This window comes from Pteronotus mesoamericanus, unplaced genomic scaffold (assembly GCF_021234165.1).
Source record: "Pteronotus mesoamericanus isolate MK-2021 breed Mesoamerican mustached bat unplaced genomic scaffold, CSHL_Meso_final scaffold_54, whole genome shotgun sequence".
Lineage (NCBI taxonomy): Eukaryota > Metazoa > Chordata > Mammalia > Chiroptera > Mormoopidae > Pteronotus > Pteronotus mesoamericanus.
Window position 1 is genome coordinate 76,641,005 of NW_026555321.1, and position 21,599 is coordinate 76,662,603.

Sequence of the window (21,599 nt, forward strand, 5' to 3'; positions counted from 1 at the left end):
TGAAAAATACTTAATCTCTATTTCTCATCTAATTTAGATTTAGAAGCATTTAGATTTATTCATATTAAAATGTAGTTTATACTAGAGCACATTTTAACAGAAGAAAGCTTAATTTTGTGTTAACCCTTCCAGTGCCTTGGTATTTGTGTGTGTACATTATGTGTATATATGTACATATGTATATCTGCATACATTTGTATATACATACACACATTTTAAGGGTTCATTATAGGTGCATAGTGCAAGTTCAAGGAGAATATTGTATAACACATACTAAGGTCAGAGAAAGGCATTCAAATATTTTGAATTTTGCTAACTACTATAAACATATTTTGCCTGATAAAAATAACAATTCATTTAAGCTGAAGTAAATTAAAGCAGGGGTATTTTCAATTTGTTATATTGCAAAAAATATTTATTTAAATCTACTTTAATAGGTAATATACAGGTAATGTGTATTATAACATTTATCATCCAGCATTATTTTAAAGGAGAATAATAACTAATCATTTCTTGCTCATTTTCCAGGCTTATACCAACTGATAGTGTGAAAGCTTTTGATCACAGAACTGTGATTTAACAAGTAGAAAAGTAATCACTTGAAAATAAATGTCAAGCCCATATTAACCATGTAAGCAGAGAAAACATTAGTTTGTAAATCGTCATCTCCCTCATCTACAGCAAAGTTTATTCATAAACTTTTGTCTACGTGGAATGCTAGCTTTGAGAGAATTTTGATTTGTTATTGTAAAAAGTACTAATTTAAAAATTATTTAGAATTACTGCTAGAAATCAGCAGTGTGGAGAAGCTTTAAATGCACAAGGACAACCTTGTGCTTTACTTTTAAAGGTAAGTGTAGATGTTCTGATATTAATAACAAACATTTTGCCACTCAATACTGCTATACCATGAATTCTCCTTAAATAATTCCTTTATTCATTCCTCTAAAACTGTTATTTATGATTTATTCTTATTCCTTAATATTTTAAAATCATAATTCACTTATTTGCACACTTGAAGTTTCTCTCAAAGATAAATAAAATATTATAAATATTATATATTTTATAAATATTAAAATAAAATGAGAAATACCAGAAATATAACATGTAAATGTATTTATTTCATTTTTAATTGTTTTGGTGAATGTTTGTAAAATATAAATTAATATCTGTGACAAAAACTTGTCACTTTGTTAAGGTTATTAATGTACTACTAATAAAACTGTATCTTTTTTAATGAAGCATACTGGAAAATAAAAACATACTTTTTACTACATTTGTGTTTTCATTTTTGTAGCTAGCTTGTAAGTTTTACATATGTTAAGAGCATGATCCTGCATTAAGCAGGAGCAGATGCAAGCTATCTGCTGTCAGGGCACACCTTTTCGGACAAGATGTGTTCTGATTCTTCAATGTTTATGAAGATTAGATATATGACCCCTAAAAGGCCTTAAAGATTATAGAAAGATGGTATTTGACAAATTATTAAAACAACCCAAGTTACAACTATTGAAAGCAAGACAACTTTGATATCTTCACCATGGTCCATTATGAACTTAATCTATATTGAGTAATCTCATAAGGCATCGTTATCTGGTCACTGGTAACTAGAAGAGCTCATCACTTTATGTCATACATGACCAAAATTGTCTTTGGGTAATTACAGCTTCACAAAAGTGATTGCTTACATAAATTATTTTAAAACAACTCTGACAAATACCATATGATCTCACCTATAAGTAGAACCTAACAAACAAAACGAACAAGCAAGGAAAATATAACCAGGAACATTGAAAGGAAACAGAAACCAACAGAGACAAGAGGGAAGAAGTGGGGGTGCAGGGAAAGGGAAGGGAAGGGTCAAGTCAAGGAACTAGTAAGAAGGACCCATGGACAAAATAAAGTGGGAAAGGCTTGAGGGAGGGAGGTGGGGGAGGTGGGAAGGGGAAAGTGGTGGCGGGAAGGTGGAGACAAATGTATTTGAACAATAAAAAAATAAAATAAATAAAAATAAAAATAAAATAAATAAAACAACTCTAATATCCAATTAGTTCAGTTACCAAATGCACATCTCTCTCACTTTTGATATATTTGATTTTTGTTTTGAAAAAATTGGAAAAATTATACATGCTCATCATAGGTAATTTAAGCACTTGAAAAAAATACAAGACACAAAACAAAACAAATAGATATTATATTAAATCTCACAACCACAAAAAAATATGCACTATACATTTTAGATAAATGCTATTCAATACATATGTTTATGTTTATATGGAGGTAAAAAATAATTGATGTACAAGTACATAGATTTAAATGTTTCTACAAATATATTCCCTCAAAATGGCAATGTAAAATAAATAGATAGCTGTGTTTTGGGTGTATATATGAACAAGAATAGCAAAATGTAGACTTTTAAAAGTTAACTATATACAATTGGCATTTGACTAATGTGAGGGTGAGGAGTACCGAACTCTGTGTTGTCAAAAATATACATATAAATTTTTACTCCTTAAAAATCTTAATTACAGTCATTCTTTGGTATCTGTGAGAGGATTGGTTCCATGGCCCCCTGTGAATATCAAAATTCTCTGATGCTCAAGTTCCTTATATAAAATAATATGGAAGAATGCATAGAGTCAGCTCTCTGAATCCACAGATTCCCATTGCAGATTGAAAATATTCTTTTCATTATCAGATTATTTGACTCTGAGGATGCAAACCCAGGGATAAGAGGGCTGACTGTGTATTTATGGAAAAAATATTTGCATATGAAGTGAACCTGTGTGATTCAAATCTGTGTTGTTTAAGAGTTGACTGCATAAGCCAAAAGTGGAATTATGTGTTTATTCTAAATGGGTTGTAACCTCAAAAATATTATTTTATTAATTTTTAAGATAAATTAAGGTAAATTTTAATTATGGAAAGTCAATGTCTTCAGAACACAGTCTTGCAAATTTTGATGAGTAGATATGATTGCATATCACCACCAAAATCAAAATATGGAGCCGTTAAGACTAACCAGTATATTACTTAGTGCCCCTTGTAGAAAGCCTCTACTCGTAACCTCAAACTCTTTCAACTATTGGACTGTTTTCTCTACCTATAGCTTTCCATTTATAAAACTAAAGTGAATAATAAGTCATATTTTGAGATAATTCCCCTTTTTGAGGGGGATCACTTTTCTTCATAAAGTCTATGTTCTCTTTCAAGGGGAATAACAATTCTAATTAATGTTATTACGTTCACAAATATCGTATAACCACTTTTACCCTGTGTCCACTTGAGCCTGCAAATTTCTATCAGAGGCATTTCTAACCAGCTTCAGAGTTTCCTAGGCATGAATCATGTACTTTTCCTTATATGAGCAAGTATGGAGAGAATGAAGGGAATATTCCATTTAAAGAAAATATCACAATAAAAGTGTTTGAATTCAAAGGGTTGCAAGAGTTTACATCTATGTGAATATAAGTTTTTAACTTATGTTAATAAATACCAAAGGAAGTAATTTCCAGATCATATAAGAGTATGTTCAGTTTTGTAAGAATCTATCAAACTTTCTTTCAAAGTTGCTGTAGAATATTGCATTCCCACCAGTAGTGTATGTGAGTCCTTGTTGGTCCACATCCTAACCAGTACTTAGTGTTCTCAGTGTTCCAGATTTTGGTTGTTCTAACAGGAGTGTAGTGGTATCTCTATTTAACTATAACTAGAATAATAATCAATTCTCAGTGTGCAATAGCTCCTTTTCTTCTCAAGTGTTTCAACTTGAAATTCCTTATCATTATTGCATTTGTTTGCTAGGGTTGCTATAACAAAGTACTGCAAACAAAATGACTTAAAAAAAATGAAGATCAATTAGCCCAAAGTAGTGGAGTGCAGAAACACGAGCTCAAGGTGTCAGTAGGTTCATGCTCCCTTCGAAAGAACTAAAAAAGATTTGTTTCAGGATTCTCTCCTAGTGCCTAATGGTTTCTTAGATCATGGCAGCAAAATTGAAATTTCCTCATGTGTGTGTGTCACCTTATTTAATTATTTATTTTTTTTGTAAAGACATCTGTCAAAATGGTTTAGGGGTCTTCCATACTCCATTATAACCTCATCTTAACTAATTATATTTGCAGTGACATTATTTCCAAATGATAAGCATTTTCTTCCAACTTCTAGTCTGAGGTACTAGAAATTACAATTTTGGGTTATCTATATTTCAACACACAACAGTCCCTAAGATGACAGCTTATGTGATACTTATTATAAGAGACTTTTGTTTCCTTATCTTCCATAAGAAAAGTTTAATTCTGTCTGCCATGTACTTATAGCATTTAGCCACTTTTATTACTATGGTTTAATTTACCATCTTTCTTATTAAACTTTAATTTCTATGAAGGCAGTGACTATGTCTATTTCATTTACCTTTATACATTCATCATCTATCAACCATGCTTGGAACATGGAAGATGCTTAATGAAAGGTGCTATTGTTAAATAACCTATAAAACAATAACCAAAAGTAATTATTTTGTTCAAAACTAAAGTTCATGACAATTAAAAAGTGACTACATTACACTAATTTAGTGATTATCTTGACATAACTGCTTATTTTTCAAGAAAATACTTAATGGAGAGTTTGTTTTTATATGGAACTGCTAATTATATAAAAAATAGTTGGAAAAAAAAGCGAGTTAGTATTCTTTGGTATTTTTTTAAAAAATTTTTTAGGTCTAATGTTTTTTATCCTGCATTATCATTGTGTTTAAAGCATCTTCTACTAATATATACTGTTTGTTAATAAATTTTCAACATTTTCAATTTTAAAACTAATAAAGAATATGTATCTCCAGAGAATAACTAAATTCTTTATTTAGAGCTATATTTCCCAAAAGCATGTATAAGAGAAAAACCTTCAAAATTAAGACCTTGTTAAATAAAGAAAAACATATAGAGATATAGGAACTCAATTTACTAATTCTGTGAAATACACTGTGAAAGATAAAAATAATCAGAATGACATGTAGAAAGGATAAATATCTCTGCTATCTAGTAGTAACCAACTAGCTTTTAAAGAATATTCAAGACAATAGAAACTACTTCAAGTATTCTCTTCTTGAGTTATAATTTTAATCAAAAGGATGTGATCATTGAAACCAAGGAGTTAGAATCAAATAACCTTGAATATGTTATATTGACTTTTAATTGACTTTTATAATTGATTTTAAATACATAGTAATGAGACTAGCAGATCTCCTTCACAATGGTTCCCATAAAATGATTTTGTGGAACAAAATGATTGTGTTGTAACAGTCACTTCTGTCAGCAATACTTTATTTTCCTCTTATATAAGATTAATTTTCCTTTTATACAAAACACTTAATGATAGTTATGTTTTAAAACACTGCTGCATGATAATCATGTGTAACTTACTGTATACTTTTCCATAAAAATGTTGTAAATGGATAGTAATATAATAAATCTTCTAGTAATTTACAAAAGCAGATAAAGTAAGTACAGCGTTAGTAGTGTTTAAATTTTTTTTTTGGAAAGTATTCGATTGGCAAAAAAGTTTGTTTAGTTTTTCTGGAAAATAAATTACACATTTTTCATTTCCACCAATAACTTTATTGATTTGGATATTTTGAGTGTGTTCGCTATCTACTGCATGGTATAATGTTGATGGCTCTCAATTAATGTCTTGATTTGATCGCTATTACCTTCAACTTATCTACAGAGCCTTGCCCAGCGAAAATCTCCTGCACAAAACTTCGCAAACCACTTTTGACACTTTGAGTCAGTCACAGTACCTTCCCCATACACTGCACAAATCTTTCTGTGTGTGTTTCAGTTGCATTTTTACCTTTCTTGAAGTGACAAAGCATAATATGCCAAAAATGATAAGCATTTTCTTCCATCTTCAATATTAAAATGGCAACACAAAAAAACTCACCGATTTGATAATTTTTTTGTTTTTATTTCACTCTGATATACAGCTATCACAATACAATCTTACAAAACAGTTTCAAATTAAGTTAAAGACAGCTAAGCTCCACTAGAGCCATCTTACAGAAAAAATCAAATGAGTTTTTTGGCCAACCCATACTTAAATGAAATTTTAATGTCAGTAATTACCAGATAGTTGAGTAGACACTTTTAATTTTTAAAAAATTTATTATAAGACATGGAAGTAAAAGTCAGCAATGTTTTCAATGATTGAATGTTTGGCCTTGTGGATTTCCCTGAGGTGTTGTTCCACTTTAAAAATACTTTGTTTGGGATGTCTGGCATCTCAAATTCATCAAATTAGAACCAGTGCATTTACAGTGGAATCTATGGCAAAATTAATAAATAGATGTATCATCCCTTTGAAAGTAGATGTTTTTGTAAATTGGGGATATATTATGCAAAAGTTCCTTGTTATGAGTATGTTTAATAATCAGATGACTATAGGCCCGGCAATCAGCAGATAATAAAACAGCAGAATTTCCCCTGACTTTGAACTTTTCACTGTGATTCACTCGTGCAACTCCAGGTTCCTTTGTGTTGAGTCAAGTTCCAACTTCTCCAGACTTCTTTCAGATGTCTATTCCCCCATGCTTCTTTCTGCCTAGAACCTTTAGTGCTCCAATTGGGTTCTACATGGAAACTCATTCACCAATCTGCATGAGTAAGTTGGTCTCACTCCTGGTTTCATGTCAAATGTCACATTGTTCAAGAATATTTTTTTGCCTGACACCACTCCTTTTCACCACCATTACCAAGATCTTTGAGTTACCTTTTATTGTCTTCTTTTTGTATATAAGGCAACTGAGAAAGATAACATTTATCTGCACAAGGTCAAGCCAAGTGTAACTGAAACAGGCTGGATGTGAATGCCAGTTCCTAGGCTATCTGAAACAGAATACAGACTGGTTAAAAAATTTAGGACCCAAGAACAGGTCATATGTGTTTCAGGGCAGGTACCAGAAAAATCAACAACTTAGAATATCAATGAGCACACACACACACACACAAAACACCACTTTTTCTCTTTTGTCATATGATGTGTTAAGGGACAAACTAGTAAGACATAAAGCATTTGGAAAGCAGAAATCATCAATGAAAATGAAGATAATAAAATAGAAATTACAAAAATGAAACAAGAAAGAGAAAATAGACTGAAAATAAATGAGCAGAGCTTCAGCAACCTGGAAGTGTACAGGAAAAAAATTGTCATGGAAACCCTAGAGGGAAAGCACAAAAAAGTGGGCTTATAAAAGTATTATATGAACTGACTGTCGAAAACTGCCCATATTTGCAATACACACACACACACAAACACACACACGCATGCGTGTGTGCACGTGCGCGCTTAGATTGAAGAACCAAAATCAACTGCAAACAGGTTAAAGTCAAAGATCTCTATGACAAAATATATCGTAGTCAATCTATATCAACATCAAAACCCTATAATTGTCAAATTAAAAAGAAAGAAAGTTAAAAACAATTAGAGAAAAGACACCTTACTTATAGGGAAAAAAATAACAAACTATTAGAATGACAGTAGATTTTACTTCAGTAATCATAGTGTCCAGAGGAATGTTGCATAGCACTTTTCAAGTGTTAAAGAAATGAATTATCAAGGTGAAATCTTATGCAGTAAAAATATCCTTCAAGAATAGGGAGGAATCAGGAAATTTTCAGACCAAGTAAAACCATAACAAGTTTACTAACAACACAATCATGGGTACTTCCACAAAATAAAAATTTTTTAAAACTATAAATTTGTGATATTAAGAAATAAGAAAAACAATGGAAAGTGTAAACATGATTCAATATAGCAGATTTAACTTCTTATTTTGAATTTCCTAATTATGAATAGTGGTTGAGTAAAAATAAAAACACTGGTTAATAAAGTTCTTAATAAAATATAGTATAAATTAAGAAGAATAGAGGGATGAAAAGGAAAGTAAGGTGATTAAACTTCACTGTAACCAGTAAAAGACAACAGAAATAGACATATTATGAAGGTATGATGTATTATCCACAGCATTTTAAAAAATAGTTATACAGTCATTTACATATAAGAACACGAGATAAATCCAAATACAATTCCAAACAAATGTTTAAGTAAACTTTATCAAGGCAGAAAAAGAGAAAAGTAAAAAATTGAAAAACAGAACAAAGAACGCAATAAAGTCAAATAGCATTTTGAAGCCACAAAATATCACAACTTACATTAAATCATGTAAATATACCAATTTAAAGGAAGAGATTAGCAGATTGGATTTTAAAAACGACCCAGCCATAGTCTGTTTAGAAGAAATTCATTTATTTCTTTTTGTCCACTAAAATATTTTTAATTAATTAATTAATTTTTTCAAATATATTTGTCTCTGCCTATCCTCCACCACTTTCTCTTGCCCCTTCCCTCCCTCCCTCCCTTAACTTTTCCCCTTTAGTTTTGTCCATGAGTCCTTGCTATATGTTCCTTGATTTTCCCCTTCCCTTACTTTTCCCCCACCCCCACTCTCTCCTTCCTTCTTGTCTCTGTTGATTTCTTTTCCTTTCAGTGTTGCTGGCCTTATTTTCCTTGCATCTTTGTATTGTTGGTTAGGTTCCACTTATAGGTGAGATCATATGGTATTTGTCTTTCGCCTCCTGGCTTATTTCACTTAGCATAGTGCTCTCGAGTTCCGTCCATGCTGTCACGAAGTTTACGAGTTCTTTTTTTCTTTCTGCTACGTAGTATTCTATTGTGTAAATGTACCATAATTTTTGATCCACTCATCTACTGATGGGCATTTAGGTTGCTTCCAACACTTGGCTATTGTAAATTGTGCTGCTATGAACATTGGGGTGCATAGGTTCTTTTGAATTGGCGTTTTGGGATTCTTAAGGTAGAGTCCCAGCAGGGGAATCACTGGATCAAAAGGCAGTTCCATTTTCAGCTTTTTGAGGAAATTCCACACTGTTTTCCACAATGGCTGCACCAGTCTGCATTCCCACCAGCAGTGTACTAGTGTTCACATTTCTCCAAAGCCTAGCCAGCACCTGTTGTATGTTGATCTGTTTATGATGGCCATTCTGACTGGTGTGAGGTGGTACCTCATGGTGGTTTTGATCTGCATTTCTCTGATGGCTAGTGATGCTGAGCATCCTTTCAAATGTCTCTGGGCCCTCTGTATCTCCTCCTTGGAAAAGTGTCTGCCCAGGTCCTTTGCCCATTTTTGGATTAGATCGTTTGTCTTCTTGGAGTGGAGTCGAGTGTGTTCTTTATATATCTTCGAGATCAAACCTCTATCTGATGTATCATTAGCAAATATATTTTCCCATAGTGTTGGCTCCCTTTTCATTTTGCTGATGTTTTCTTTAGCTGTGCAGAAGCTTCTTATTTGGATGAGGTCCCACTTGTTTATTCTTTCCTTTATGTCCCTTGCTTTAGGAGACATATCAGTGAAAAAATTGCTGCGTGGGATATCTGAGAGTTTCCTGCCAATGTTCTCCTCCAGGACTTTGATGGTGTTGTGACTTATATTTAAGTCTTTTATCCATCTTGAGTTTATTTTTGTGTATAGTGTCAGCTGATGATCCAATCTCAATTTTTGGCATGTAGCCGTCCAGCGCTCCCAACACCATTTGTTGAAGAGGCTATTATTGCTCCATTTTATGTTTCTGCCCCCTTTGTCAAATATTAGATGCCCATATATTTCTGCGCTTATTTCTGGACTTTCTATTCTGTTCCACTGGTCTATGGGTCTGTTCTTGTGCCAGTACAGGATTGTTTTGAGTATAGTGGCTTTGTAGTAGCGTTTGATGTCCGGTATTGTGATCCCTCGTACTTTGTTTTTCTTTCTAAAAATTGCTGCAGCTATTTGGTGTCGTTTATGGTTCCATATAAATTTTTGAAATGTCTGTTCTATTTCTGTGAATACGTCATTGGTATCTTAATAAGGATTGCGTTGAATCTATGAATTGCTTTGGGTAGTATGGACATTTTGATGATAGTAATTCTTCCAATCCATGAGCAAGGTATATGCTTCCATTTATTTGTGTCTCCTTAATTTTTTTCTTCAATGTTGTATAGTTTTCTACGTACAGATCTTTTACCTCTTTGGTTAAATTTATTCCTAAGTGCTTTACTTTTCTTCTAGCTATATCAAATGGTATTTTTTTCTGATTTTTCTTCTATTTCATTGCTGGTGTACAAAAATGTCTTTAATTTCTGAATATTGACTTTGTATCCTGCTGTTTTGCCAATTTCACTTACTAGGTTGAGGAGTTTTTTGTTGGAGTCTACAGGGATTTCTATGTACACTATCATGTCATCTGCAAACAATGATAGCTTTACTTCCTCCTTTCCTATTTGGATGCCTTTTATTTCTTTTTCTTGTCTGACTGCTGTGGCTAGGACTTCTAATACGATGTTGAAAAGAAGAGGTAAAAGCGGACATCCTTGCTGTGTTCCTGATCATAGTGGGAAAGCTTTTAGTTTTTGCTTGTTGAGTATGATGTTGGCTGCAGGTTTTCCATATATGGCCTTTATTACGTTGAGGAATGCCCCATTTATTCCCATTTTGCTGAGTGTTTTGATCATAAATGGGTGCTGTACCTTATCGAATGCTTTTTCTGTCTATAGAAATGATCATGTGGTTTTTGTCTTCTCTTTTATTTATGTGATGTATTACGTTTATTGACTTGCATATATTGAACAATCCCTGGATCCCTGGGATGATTCCCACTTGATCGTGGTGGATAATCTTTCTAATGTATTACTGGATGTGGTTTGCCAATATTTTGTTGAGGATTTTAGCATCTATGTTCATCAGCAAAATTGTCCTGTAGTTTTCTTTCTTTGTAGGGTCTTTATCTGGTTTTGGGATTAGGGTGATACTGGCCTCATAAAAAGAGTCTGGGAGTCTTCCCTCCTCTTGGATTTTTTGGAAGAGTCTGAGAAGGACTGGGGTTAGCTCTTCCTTAAATGTTTTGCAAAATTCTCCTGGGAAACTGTCCAGCCCTGGGCTTTTGTATGCCAGGAGTTTCTTGATTACTGCTTCAATTTCCCCAGCTGTTATTGGTCTGTTCCAGCTTTCTGTTTCTTCCTCCTTCAGTGTTGGGAGATTATACTTTTCTAAAAATGTGTCCATTTCATCAAGGTTTTCAAATTTCTTGGCATATAATTGTTCATAGTAATTTCTTGCAATCCTTTGTATTTCTGTGGTATCAGTTGTTATTTTTCCTCTTTCATATCTGATATTATTAATTTGGGTCATCTCACTTTTTTCTTGATGAGTCTGCTTAAAGTCTTGTTAATTTTATTTATCTTTTAAAGAACCAGCTTCTGGATTGGTTGATCCTTTGAGTTATTCTTTTCATGTCTATGTCATTCACTTCTGCTCTAATCTTGACTATTTCCTTCCTTCTCCTTGCTCTGGGATTTATTTGTTGTTGTTTCTCCAGTTCTGGAAGTTGTAGTGTTAGGTCTTTTATTTGAAACATTTCTATCTTTTTTAAGGAAGCCTGTATTGCTATGAACTTCCCTCTCAGGACTGCCTTTGCTGTGTCCCATAGGTTTTGGACTGTTGTCTGTTCACTTTCATTTGTTTCCAGAAATTTTTTTTATTTCTTCTCGTATCTCATGATTGACCCATTCATTGTTTAATAGTCTATTGTTCAGTCTCCATGAGTTTGCAAGTTTTTGAAGTGTCTCTTTGAGGTTGATTTCCAGTGTCAAGCCCTTGTGGTCCGAGAAAAAGTTTGATATTATTTCAATTTTCCTGAGTTTGCTGAGGTTTGCTTTGTGTCCTATTATGTGGTCTATCTTTGAAAAACTGCCATGAGCATTTGAAAAGAATGTGTATTTTTCTTTGGGATGTAAGGTTCTATATATGTCAGTTAAGTCTCTTTAATTCAGTGTGTCATTCAGCTGCACAATATGTTTATTAATGTTTTGTTTGTAAGATCTGTCCATTTTTGACAGTGTGTGTTGAAATCTCCTACTATCAGTGTATTGCTGTCTATATCTTTTCTGAAGTCATACAACAATTTCCTTATAAACTTGGGGGCTCCTATATTGGGAGCATGTAAGTTTACAATGTTTGTGTCTTCTTGATAGATTCTTCCTTTAAGTATTATAAAGTGCCCTTCTGGGTCTCTCTTTATGGCCTTTGTTTTGAAATCTACTTTGTCTGATACAAGCATGGCAACCCCGGCCTTTTTCTCTTGCCCATTTGCTTGGAATATTTTTTTCCATCCCTTTCCTTTCAATCTGTGTAGGTCTTTGGCTCTGAGGTGGGTCCTTGTAGGCAGCATATGTGTGGGTCATGTTTTCTTATCGTTTCAGCTATCCTGTGTCTTTTGATTGGGGCATTTAGTCCATTTACATTGAGAGTTATTACTGATAGAAACATTCATTTTTCTCTTTGTACCTGTGTTTTTCTCTTTCTCACTCTTTTCCTTCATCTGCTTAAACCAGTCCCTTTAGCATATCTCGTAGTGCTGGTTTGGTAGAGATGTATTCTTTTAGCCTTCTTTTGTCTGGGAAACTCCTTTTTTTTCCCCTTCTGCTTTAATTGAGAGCCTTGCTGGGTAGAGCAGCCTTGGTTGTAGGCCCTTGCTTTTCATTACTTGGATTATTTGTTGCCATTCCCTTCTGGCTTGTAGTGTTTCTGTTGAGAAGTCAGCTCCTAGCTCTTACCCAGACTCCCTTGTATGTTACTTACTCCTTCTCCCTTGCTGCCTTGAAGATTCTCTTTTGTCTTTGATAGTTGTCATTTTAATGATAATGTGTCTTGGAGTGGACCTCCTTGGGTCCCTCTTGAGTGGGGTCCTCTGTGCCTCCTGGATCCATGAGACCTCTTCTCTCATCAAATTGGGGAAATTTTCCATCATTACTTTTTCGAGGAGGTTCTCTATCCCTTGCTCCTCTTCTTCTCCTTCTGGGATCCCTATTATGCGCATATTACTGTGTTTCAGGTTGTCCTGCATTTCCCTAAATGCCTCTTCATTCTTTTTGAGCCGTTTTTCCACGTCTTGTTCTTTCTAGGAGCTTTTCTCTACCTTATCCTCCATCTCAGATTCGATCCTCGTTTTCATCCAGCCTGCTTTGGATTCCTTCTACTGTGTTCTTCAATTCAGAAATGGTATTCTTCATATCCTCTTGTGTCTTCTTGATAGTTTCTATGTCCTTTTCCAGGTTGATATAGTTTGCTGTAAGATCCTGATAGTTTCTCTGCAGTATCGCATAGTTCTCTTTGAGCTGGCTGAGCTCATTGAGCTTCCTTAGAACCATTGTTTTGAATTCAGTATCTGATACTTCCCTTGCCTGTTTCATTTAGCTCTCCCTGTGGGGAGTCCCCTTTTCCACTCATTTGGGGGGAACTTCTTTTTCTTCCCATTTTTGTGAGAGTGTGTTCAGTAATTTATTTATTTATTTATTTGTTTTTGCTTCTGCTTCAATTGGGCCGTCTAGATTTCCTAACTTTGTGAAAGTTAGGCAGATCTTTTTGTTTATTTATTTGTTTGTTTTTTCTTTAGTTTTTTTCCTGGGCCTGCCTCTGATGGTGTCAGTTGTTGACCCTATATGACCTTGGGTAGTTTGTTTGAGCTTTCCACGAGTCTATTATCTGTGTCTGACTCCTGCTTTGGGCAACTCTGTGACCCCTTTGGCCAGGGATCCACTATTTCTGTGGATCGCTTTGCACTCTCCCACCGCCTCCTTGAGCTTGTTCCCAGCCCGACAGGATCCCCCGCCCGCCTGGGCTCATGCATGCTTGCCCCAGCCCAGGGGACTTATTCGCGACCTCGCGTACTCATCTGGCCCCCCAGGCCAGCAGGCATCCTGGCACTGCTCCGGTTACGGTCTTCTATTGTGTGCTTTCCCCAGTTTTGGCTCTTTGGGTGCATTGCCTGCCCTCGCCAAATGGAGACTATGGAAATGGGAGGAAGTCAGCTCCAGGACTCTCTGGTTAATCCTGTCTTCAGTCACTCCTCCAGGGACTCTGGGCAGCTCTGTGACCCCTTCTGCCCGGGATCCACTATTTCTGCGGACCACTCTGCACTCAGGCCCGCACAGGTCGGTTTTCGCCTGCCCTCGCCGATCTGCGCACTCCCTTGCAGGCCCCATGGGCACCAACCTGCGCGAGCCCTCGCCAGCCCACGTGGGTCCACACACACCCTCACCAACCCTCGCTGGCCACTCGGCGAAAGTGTGTGCACCTGCACTGGGTGGCTTTGGGCTGTGTGTTGGCTCTTTGGTAGTGTGGCCTGTTCCCGCACAGTGCAGACTATAGAAAGGAGAAGGAGTCAGGACTCCCCGGTTCCTCCTCCCATTCTTTCCCCAACGCCTCCGTCTCCAGTCTCTCCTCAAGGCTCTATGCAGCTGTGTGACTCCTTTGGCCAGGGATCCTCTATTTCTTCCAGCTTGTCTGCACTTAGCTCACATGCACAAGCTGTGTGCGGAGCGCACAAAAGGCAGGTTAATTGATTCCCTTATGCCTGAGCGAGATGGTAGCTGCAGAGTGGGAGGTGCGTTACCACCGGGGCTTTGCCAGCCACCGTCTGAGTTCTCTTCACAAAGTTTTCCTCACCAATCTTTTCCCAGGCACCAGCCCACTCTGCTGCCATCTCTACCCAGAGATCAAGGAGGGCAGCTGCCACTGCAAATTTTTGTGTTGGCCCTTTAAATGTCTCTTTGCATCCCCAGCTTCCTGTCTCTGGCAGAGAGCGCCCCTAAGCTTTTTGGGGTTGTGTTTTGTCTGTGCATTTTCCTGGTTTCAGCTGCTGTAGTCTAGGGGTCCCTGTTTATGGTTCAGACCCTGTTCTTCTCAGGGGGATCCAACTGGCCATTTCAATGTCCCTCTGGTGCTGGTGCCCGTGGGCGCCCAGCCTACCCTCTCAAGCCTCCACCGCACTTCTCACCCATCGGGATGTGTGAGAGTTGAATCTGCTGTCTGTCCACGGTTCTGAGGCTCCTCTCCCTCTATTGTTCCATTGTTTGTTTTCCAGGTGATTTCTCCACTATTTAGTCGCAATTCCAGTTTGGTCTTGGGAGGAGGTCAGCATGACTCCCATTCACTCCTCTGCCATCTTAGCTCCTCTTTTCCTAAAAGATCCTGACTTTATAAAATTCTATCATAAATATAAACTGTTCAGCTAATTTTTCTTTCCTTTTAATTTTTTAATATGAATTTTAAAGCTCATTTTTGTAGGACATTTTAATTATTACTTTATTACAAATGAAGACTAATAATCTTCCTGTAAAGAGTTTGTCTTTCAATTACTTTTGAATTGCTTAGACTTTGAAATAGTTTATAATATCAACTAAAATAACTAGGTTAAAATGATGGTTTCTTTGAAAATAAATCCTGATGATTTTTTATTTATTCCTTCTCTGACACTTTCTACCTTTAAATTGACCCAAATTTTTGACGTATTTTTCTTCTTCTCCATGATGAACTTCTTTAAACTCTTCCTGCAGGACAGATCTTCTGGCAAAGAAATCTTCTGGATTTTGTTTGTTTGATGAAGCTTTTATTTTTCTTTCCTGTTTGAAGAATACTTCTGTGAATTTTAAATTCTAGATAATGTTTATTTCCTTTTACTTCACTCACTGATAATGATTGATGAGAAGTCTCCTGTAATTCATGTCCTTGTTATTTCACATATACCTTCTTTTTATCTCTTCCTACTCCTGCCGTGTTCATTGGTGTGTATATTACATTTTCTGAAATTGTACCAGAATACAAGGACATTCTGTTCTGAATTCCTAAATTGTTTTCTTCTGTTTGCATTTAAATTAGGGAAGTTTATTGAATTATCTTCTAAGTTCACTGATTCTTTTCTTGGCTATTTTTATTCTATTGATGGGCTCATATAGGCATTTATTTTTCTGTTATAATGTTTTTCTCTAGAATTTTCTTTTGATTATTTTTTAGAATTTCCATCATGCTGCTTACATCTCCCATCTGTTCCTGAATATTTTATGTTTTTCATAGAGGTTTTTTTTTTTTAATTCTCTATGTAATAATTCCTAAACTTGTACCTTTTCTGAGTCTGGTCCTGATTCTTCTTCTTTTTTCTTTCTTTTTTTTCATTAAAGCTATTAGGGTGGAATTGGGTAATAAAATTATATAGATTTCAAGTGTAAGATTTTATAATATATTAACTGTATATTTTTATGTGTTTACCATCAAAGTCAACTCTTATCATCATGTATTTGACTGTCTTTACTCTATTACCCTCACCCATTTTTCCTTTAGCAATCACCATACTTTTTTGTTTGTGTATGTGAGTTTTGTCTTTGTTTATTTGTTGCTTTCAGTTTGATATCCCACATATGAGTGAAATCATATGTTCTTGACTTTTTTCTGATTGGCTTATTTTGCTTAGCATGATATTTTCAAAATCTATCATGTTGTCAGAAATGGTAGTATTGAATTTTTCATATGGCTGAGTAGCACTCTATTGTGTATATGAAAAATTTGAAAATATTTATTTGAAAAGATATATGCATCCTTATGTTTATTGTAGTATTATTCACAGTGGACAAGACATGGAAATAACTGGTGTCTTTTGACACACAATTGGATAAAAAGGATATGGTCCAGGCAGAGTGGGACAACAGTAGATTTAAAGTTGTTTGTATAAAAAATAATGCAATAATTAATAAGTAAAAATGCAAGAATAAACTCTGCTTTACAGACTCAAAACTGTAAACCCAGTTTTGCTGAATCCTCTATATATACTAGTTCTGATTCTTGTTTTTTTAGCATGCCTTGTAAATAGTAATTTTAGTTGAAAGCCAGACATAATTTTGGGGCAAGATATCTGAGGTAAACAGGGATTTATTATGAAGATTTTATGTTAATCTGGGTAGGAGTTAAATTGTGTTCAATATTTGTTGTATCTATAGGTGTCAAAGGCTTCATGTTCCTCTATTGTTCTAGGATTTGTCTTCCTCATTCTTTGAGTTTCACTAAGAAGTGTCTACTTTCTAAGTAGAGTCTGTGTCATATAGCTTTTCAACTATAATTCATTTGTTACACTACAGCCCCCTTTGTGCAGTGTTAAGGTATAAGGAAGAAGCATTGTATTAGGTTGGCCAAAAGGTTCATTTAAATTTTTTTTCTGTAACATAAAAGACAATTTTTTTTATTTTCACCAATAACTTTATTGATTTGAATATTTTGAGTGTATTGGCTATCTACTGCTATTGGTTCCTAGTGGGTAGAGGCCAAGGGTGTTGCTAAATATCTTTCAATGTATAAGACAACCCTGCAGCAAAGAATTATTTGGCCAAATGTCAATAGTACCAAGAAACTTGACAAACCACTTTTGATACACTTGATCAGTCACAGCACCTTCTTCATATAGTGCATGAATCTTTCTTTATTTATGTTTCAGTTGTGTTTTTACCTTTCTTGAAATAATAAACCATAATATGCTGAAAACATTGTATATCTTCTTCCATCTTCAATATAAAATGGCTGCATAAAAATTCACCAACTTTGATATTTTTTAATGCACACTGATATGACAGATGTCATAATACATTCTAACAAAATTGTTTCAAATGAAGTTAAAGACAACTAAGCACTACTGGAGGCATCATACAGAAGAAATAAAAACAACTAAACAAATTTTTGGCCAACCAGCATAATTTTATTATTAAATCTCAGCCTTTTATAGGTGTGTGTCCATTGTCAAGTGTTTTTTACCTTCACCCACTCAAAATGAAACAGGAAAGGCAAAAGGGGCCAGAGTCAACAACGACAACAAAAAATACTGTCTCCTGCATGGGATATGGCTCTGAGAAAAAATAAAGAAGAAGAAGAAGGAGAAGGAGAAAGAGAAGGAGAAGGAGAAGGAGAAGAAGTAGAAAAAAAATGAAAGAAAAACCTTTGTTCTTGGAAAGTAACCTTTGTGGAGAATTTTATGGATGTAGAGCGCAAAATTTATGCTCCTTACCTCTTGCAAGAGCCATGAAAGGATCTTTCTTGGATTCTCACTATGAATAGCTGGTGGGTTTCCAGAAGACAAAGCACACGAAATGTGGGGGTTCTGTTAAGACTACTGTTCCCCAAGAGTCTACCATTCTTATTTTCAAGCTAGTCCACACTTGGCCTCCAGTAATTCATCAAAGTGTCCCTACAAGTTTATTCCTTTAGAGGTTTCTCCTCCAGATAAGCAGATCCTGCCTATAATCCTCTGGATTCACTTGTATTCCAAACAACAGATTTCAGGATGGAAGTTTACCATGGGATGTCAGTATTCTGGTGGTTCTAAGTCCTTGATTATCAAACTCTTCCATTAGTTCGTTGTTGTTAAGAATGATAGTGATAAATTTCAAGGTCTTCACATGTTGTAGATGAAACTAGAAGCCTTATTTGTAGTATATAAAATGAGTACTGCACACAAAAACTTTCCAAGTAACAGGTTAAAAGTAATTAATAGTTGATAAGTGCTTTCAATCTATTGCTTTTATTTTATGTTCCTTAACTTACTTTTCTTTTACATTGCTTTTTCAAATTAAAATAATTAATTTCTGATTATGACAATAATTTTTAAATAATTAATATAAATAAAATAAGTATGCATGAAATTAAGTTATATAAACTGGAAAGGTTTAACAGATGGAATGGGAAGTAAAAACAGACTAATCAGGGACAAGTTTCACAGGACACAGAAGAAGAATTAAACTATAATAAAAATATGAGTGGAACATTTTAGAAATTAATTTTATATCAGGTAATGAGAGTAAAAGTATAAGAAAGCTGAATGTAAGAATTAGATAACATTTTTATTAGATAGGAGGTGGTTGTTATGACTAATGTGTTGCATATGCATATGTTTACATTAAAGATTAAAGGAAAAGGCATCTTAAAATAATTAAAACTATGTTCCCATTGTTGTGTTTTTAAATGAAAATTAGCAACTTAAACATATTGCCAAGAGAAAAAAAAAGCATAAAATAATATTAAGTAAGTCCAGGAAAGCATTTGGAACTAGAGAGCATTAGGCTAAGTGAAATAAGCCAGGGAGCAAAAGACAAATACCATATGATCTCACCTATAAGTGGAACCTAATCAACAAAACAACAAGCAAGGAAAGTATAATCAGCAACATTGAAAGAAAAAAGAAACCAACAGAATCAATAGAAAAGGAGGGAGAGGTCGGGGAAAAGGAAGGGAATGGTCAAGTCAAGGAACATGTATAAAGGACCCATGGAAAAAGCCAAAGTGGGGAAGGATTGAGGGAGGGAGGTGGGGAAGGGGAACAGGGGAAAGTGGTGGCAGGAAGGTGGAGGCAAATGTATTTGAACAATAAAAAAAAAAAAAAAGTATATAAAAAAAGAAAAAAAGAAATTAACTCGATGTCTGTTTTGACAACTCAAGGCAACAACTATTACTATCTGTAATACTGAAGGCCAATATATATAATCATTAAGTTCTCATTCTTCCTGTGAAAGATTTGTTATTTAAAGTCCAAAATCATGATTGTATCTATCGGTTGATGAAGCTGGGGAAAGGTCTGGTGTATATTGCTGGTTTTATTCCTCTGTTTGGATAGTAAAGTACAGCACAAATTTTCTTATTCTTGTCTGCCCTAGAGAAACAGCCTAGACATCTAGTTCATTGTAACTCATTTTTGGTTTATGGAAATCCCTTTTCATGTTTTGTGAGTTAACCTAGTTAGTTTTATCCTAACCATTTTCTTAGGCAGGAAAGTAGGAGATTCAGCCTCTTACTGTGTAACATTTTTTTTTCCAGAATATATTACAAAGTTATAAAAGTAAATTAACAGAATAGTTAGTGAGATGTAAAATACAGAATAAGTGATATAGTAAAAATATTTTAACAACTATATATGGAGTCAGGTGGGTGTAAGACTTACTGAGGGAATCACACTGTAAGTTATATAAAATGTCTAACCACTATGCTGACACCTGAAGCTAAATAATATCAAATGTAAACTGTAATTGAAAAAATATATATAAATAAAATATGTAAATTAACAATAACCCAAGACAATGCTATATCTTCTACATCTTGATCATTTCATATTAAATATATGGAGGTAAAAAATCAGCTGTTTATCCCATAACAAAACTTCTTTATGCTCTTTTTTTAAAAAAGTATACCTGTTTTGAAACCCTCACTTAAAATATATTCTATGTTAGTGCTTGGTATTTTCAAACTGCTCTAAGCGTTTTTAAAGTGAAAAATTAGGTCTGAAAATTCTTTGTTAAAATTATTTTTTTAACATAGTTATTCACTAAAGTATACATTACAAGGCAAGGAAATATGTTAAAATCAATGCATTTATTTATAAAATTTAAAGTTAGTTTTCTGAGTTCTGGGTTCGTACCTAAAGCATAGCATGAAATTTAATAAAGTTTCAAAAATTTCTCAAACATATGATGTCTGTCCAGAAAGTATCCAACCATGTAATATGGAAAATAGAGACATTTCTTGAAGAAGATACAAGATACAAGAAACATTGTACATTGGACAATGATGCCTTAGTCCTTTTCAAAGTAGAGGCCTTGGGGCCTCACACAGTTCTCCCAATCACCATCAGCTGCTCTGTCATATTTTCCTGAATCTCATCGACAGTCTGAAATTGTTTCCCTTTCAAAGGTGATTTTATAGGGGCAGGGTGGTGGTGCTCTGATGTGGTCTGTAGCTGTCCACTGGGAATGCTAGCCATTGAGTTTCCTGGGTGGTGCAGGTCAAGGTCAGCCCCAACCTGTGTTTTGCCCAGGGCTAGGAAGCCTAAGCTATAAAATAATCAGAGATGGCTGCCGCTTGTGCTGGGCTTGCAGATTCCCAGGTGAAGCCCAGCTGTGAATCTAGTCTGGTTGCTGCTAATGCTGGGCCTGGGGTTCACTGAGGCCAGATTTTACTTGTTTGAGATGATTTAGGATGTTGTGAAGCACTCACCAAGATCAGCCATTCCTATGGAAAAGTTGCTTGGGAGGGCCCATAAATTGGGTGAGGAAGAGTCTCGGGATGTTCAAGGCATGTCAAACAAGGTTAGCCAGGATGATAGGGTCTTGGATACGTAACCACCTTAACAGCTCTATATGGGGAGGGTTTAGAAAGGAGACAACTGCCTCTGCTCACCTTGATGCCAGACACTTCAATCCCTCCCTTTATGGAACTGGTGCTTTTCAAGCTGTTATTCTGGGGTCGGAGCTCAGATGGAGTGAGTTGGTGAGTCTGTATGTGGGTTCTTTAAGAGAAACTGCTTGGGGCTCCTGCAATTCCTTTCATTGACTCAGTCCCCACTGGCTTGTACAGCCAGAAGTTGTGGGGACTTATCTTTCTGGCACTGGAACCCTGGGCTGAGAGGCCTGGTGAGGGGCTGGGACTTCTCACTCCTGAGATATCCCTCCTGATTTTTTATCCACCACAGGTGGGTGAGTGGCCAGCCCATTCCATGTCTGCACCCCTACTTCCAGTCTGGATGCATGTGAATTCTTTAATTCTGTAGTTGACAGACTTCCATTTGACTCCATTTCTGATGGTTCAGAATAATGGTTGTCCTACATTTTAACTGTAAATTTGATGTGGTTGTGCAAAGAGGTGAGCCATGTCTGTCTACCTTATCATCTTGACCAGAAGTATC